This window comes from Helicoverpa armigera, chromosome 13 (assembly GCF_030705265.1).
Source record: "Helicoverpa armigera isolate CAAS_96S chromosome 13, ASM3070526v1, whole genome shotgun sequence".
NCBI classification, from domain to species: domain Eukaryota; kingdom Metazoa; phylum Arthropoda; class Insecta; order Lepidoptera; family Noctuidae; genus Helicoverpa; species Helicoverpa armigera.
In genome coordinates, this window is record NC_087132.1 from 2,932,299 (window position 1) to 2,937,438 (window position 5,140).

Here is a 5,140-nt window from a genome sequence, read left to right on the forward strand (position 1 = left end):
TATATGATACATACTACCTATAGGTGCTTGAGAAATCGCTGACTTATTTATGAAACTTATAAACTTTCTTTTTTCTTTGACTATTGCAATATTTTTATAACTAAACTCATATAATGTGTGTGTGTGTTTGTACTAAAATTCAATAAACGGACAAAATATTCCTAAATTTTCTTAGCTTGTATTTGAAATTAAAGCATTAAAAAAATAATTTAAGGTGTTAAAAACATATAAAACTGTACTTACAGTTGACCATAAAAAATATACTGACTAGAATATGTTTAACTAAAAATACCGATATCTTTTAAATACACCACAATAATTATATCATAATTTAAAAAATAATATTATAAAACTGAATGAATAAATAATTGACAAAACTTATATAAATAATGTTAAACCTTGCGTTTTAAACTGTTTGAGAGGTATCGAGGTTCTATTAATAAAACTGTTTATATCGAAAATTTATTGTATTATTAAATGCTATATTATTACCCGTTAAAATTGCTATTGTCTCTTATCTGCTTGAAACTTACATATTTTAGCTATCACGACATTTTTTGTTTAAATAAGTTAATCTAGTATGGGCATTATGAGACCAATCTGTTACCTACTGTAGAAGTTTTGAGGTAGAATTTGAGATCAGTTAGGGTTGCCAGGCGTATTTTTTCAGAACGTCTTACCTTCAGTTCATGTAACATATCTCTTATTCTCCTCTTTTACTTTCCAATTTCTCTCAGACCTTATTTTAAAGTCCCAGTCCTGATGGGTAAAAAATGTGTCTGGCAACACTATAAGTAAACTAAGAACCACGACAAACATATTGTAGACTGCGTCTCGTGTCGGACATCCTTTTTATTTTGACTACTATTGCACATATTTGACATTTTCACATCGATAAATAAGCAATTATTTTTGCAATCTTATCTTTCAAATTGGGATACTTTATTCTATTTTTTTAGGGTAAAAAATTTGAATGAATATTTTTTTCTGTTACCTAATCTTTTTCAGTGAAAACTATGTGCTCCCACGCAATAAATTAATATTAAACTATGAACTATTGCACTTGTAATTCATTCAATTTCATATTGGGATACTTTATTCTTTTTTTTTTATAAGGATAAAATTTATTTTAATCAATACAATTTTTTCTGTTATTTTTTTTGACACCTATGTGTTGCCACGCAATAAATTAATATTAAACCACGAATTATTGCACTTGTAATTATTAACTCTTAGCGCCATCAAAGTTATTAGTATTATAAATAATATTATTGCACGCGAACCGATATTTATAATTAAAATATAATAAGAAAATTTATAACTCTACAAATTATTACTTTTTAAATACTCTTTAGTACGAAGAAGTTCCAGCTGGGTACATGATTTTTTACATTCATTTTACATTTTTTATATTATGTAGATAAGAGATTTTATATATATATTTTTATACTTGAAACTGTAGTCAGTTGAGATATAACTAGGAACTAGGTGACTCTGAATAATGCCAGTCGGGATATATACCGTTCTTTCGAAAGGTATTTACATTATATTGACCTAATTTACAAGATGAAAGTTACACCTCAACGCATAGAAAGACAGGCGTATGGAAAAATATATCTATTTGTTTATAAAAATATAATCCTTTCTTGTGTTTATTTGCTTTTCTGGCTTTTTTACAAAAATATATTTCTGTCAACTTATACCTAAGATTATATTTAAACTATTTATTTACTTGAAAATAACATGTAAAGTTCTTATATTCTGTAGTAGGTACTCGAAACGAGTTCTCCGAAAGAGGTTGACATAGACTTTTCATTGTTATTTTCATAGTGAATATTCCTACTCGCATTAAGCTATTATTTCTCGATTTTATTCCCTATAAATACACGCTATATCAATGACTAGAGATACTCCGAGGATTTGGCCTTGAGGCTCGCATCTTAAAAACTAGAACTACTGAAGTAAAACTGTATTTATGTCGATATACTTAATTTATTTTATAGTTATTTCTATTAATATATTCTAAGCTGTGTGCGTCGTATCTATGCAAGAGAGGTGATTGGTAATATGCGCCTTTTGATTCTAAATTATAAATTTAAAATATTATAATAAATAATTTGTATTTTCTTTATAATTTCCAATATTTTTGATAAATAATTTTGTCTCTGATTTTTACTTGATTTTTTTGTTATTTCTGTAACTAATATATACCATAATAATTTTATTTATTTGCATAAAATGTGTTTATTTTTCTCAAAGTCTTCTTTTAAATAATCTTGTTGATACTTTAATTAATAAATGCGATAGTTTCAGATAAATAAATTATAGATTTTTTTATTCGAGTTTAATACTTTAATTTATAAATGCGATAAATAAATTGTATATTTATTTTATTCGTTTGTTTAATATTTTTTGACTAGATTTTTATTATTCTGAAGTTACGGATTTCCCGATGTTATCCGTAATTATGCTTTGCGCGCAAGCCTTCTAAGGTTCAGAACATGAAAGCCGTGCTTTTTGCGTCTTCGAGGCGACTCTTTTTGGATTATGATAAAGTACACATAAATATATAACTACTTATTACTAACATTTCTATATACATGCTACTGAAACTTGGTACCAATCTGAAGTACCGATTCAATTCTAAACCTATATGCTATAACCTATATATAATATATATGTCAGCTGTTTATTTTACTATAATATATTTACTCGATAGTATTTTTAAACGTCCGATATTTAAATTTTGCAAAAAATCTCAGTTATTTGGTTCAAAATAAAATGCAATCTATTGATTTTGGAGCCATCAAATTATAATCATCACTCTTCCGACTAGAAAAGATTCCTAAAATTAATTTTATATCTTTGAAATATAATAAATAAATATGTATTCTTTTCAAATAATTATAAATAACATTTAATAACTGTTTTATATTCGAATTAAATTATTATTATTTTTAAGTTATAAATACTTATATCTATAGAAAGGCGCCTGTATGTACATGCCTTTCGCTTTGTCTTAGAAATCTATGTTAACGCTCAATGATGCTTTTTTGTTGGATATTAGCCATTTTCATGCTTACCAAAGTAAATTATAGCTAAGCTTACATATTAGTAATATAGTTAGTGCCAAAACTCCCTAGGTTCTGATATTTTGAAATGACTTTTTATTAGAAAATAATATACTATGTGTTGTGAAACAAAATTCTTCTTTTTTCTCTTTATGAAAAATTTGGTTTGAAAATCTTTTTATAGTTGTATTTTAGTAATAAATGAATAGTATTTGTTTATAATACAATCTCCATTTTTTTCTGAAGTTGGTTAACTAGGGAGCACCTATTAACGTATTAACAGCATACTTTGTTTTCGAGAACCGGTTGCGATGAAAGATTTTTTTTACAAATTAATCCTAATCTATAAATAAACTTAAGTTTTAATAACTTTAAGTAGTTTATTTTAAGCTTATGTTTATATCTAAGTGCAATCCTTGTACATCCGTAAGGACATTCTACGTAGGACACTTCAACAAAACTATTGCAAATCAATATATGAAAAATAATAATTATAATGAGTGTCCATACGACTAAGGATATAAACGATTATATATATATATATATTACATATATATTTTTGAAATAATTTCTTTACAATATATAAATACTAAGGAAGACATTTATTGGAATTATACCTATAAGTAGTTATTTTTGACCGTTATGACGAAATTTTCCTTATATTTCTTGAGATATATAATATTGATTATTGTTTTGTGATCATCGGAATTTCATTTTTTAAATAATATTATATTCTAATTATTAAATCTAAACTACGGTTTTCGATAGTATGTAACTATATATGAACTCTAGCTGACGCGCTCAATATGAAAAATAAGTTATATACCTATTTGCTTTTTATATAATTTTAAATTTTCATATCGTCTGATACATTTTAATTTGAAATTAAGAATTCAAAATCTCATCACAGCTTACACTGGAAATAGATATTAAATTATTTTATTTCTGTGATTTAAAAAAAAATCAGCAGCTACTTATGAATTGCGCGCCAGATTGATTACATTAAGTATTTTTAAATAATGCAATTAAATTGCTAAGGTAGAATCATATAAGGTAGAATCATATATTACATGCAAAAATGTATATACTTTTTACATCAATAATTTTTAAATTATATCAATTTCCATGTTTGGGTATTATTTATTATATTTTAAGTAACCTAATGTTGGCGCTGTATGGGAAAGAAAATCCATCAAATGCCTCGTTATTAGCTCTTGTAGGCAATTTTGTCCCACATTAAAACCCCAAATTCAAGTGTATATTATGTGACATTCCAAAATGTATTACTACATTTACAATATTTTTGTGTTACCAGGTTTTCTTTTAATTTCAAACTACTTCTTGCTGTAGAAAGCAGTGGATGCGGATTGCTGATGATCGAGCAAAGTGGCAATCCTTGACGGAGGCCTTTATCATGCAGTGGAAGTCTTTCAGCTGACACGAAGACGATTTACATAGTGCTGGTTCCAAGTAAATACCTCTTTTTACAAGAGCTAATAAATGTGGTACATTTTTGTACATAATATACTAATTTGACTTAAGATACTAAAGTAATAAGTGCTCTTGGAATCCATATGTAATAATTATATGTATATACACGAATTTGCCCTTAATTAAATTAAAAATATAATAGCACAAAAATGAAATGCTACTTAATCGAAATTCTATTGGTGTCATTAAAAAATCAGGATTAAATAATATAAATAAAGATATATTTTATTTACCGTGTAATAAAAATAAAATATAATTGTGGCTTGAAATTAATATTATAATACAGCTTAGTAAAGAGTAAAATGACGTATGTACAACTAACGAAATTCACAGCTTCAACGTTTATACTTATTATGACGATTTTCACGAATCACAAGAATTTATTCAAATTATTTATTTCATTTTAATACCGCTTGAAGGATTTTACCTCCAAGAAATCAAAGAAGCGAAAATAGAAATTTTGGAGACAGTTTATATTGGGATTACAAAAATATAATTTTATATATCAATCTTTTTTTTTTACCAATACCATTTCCTTTCTCATGTCATGTCTATCCATTTGTGTGTCTGTAAAGATG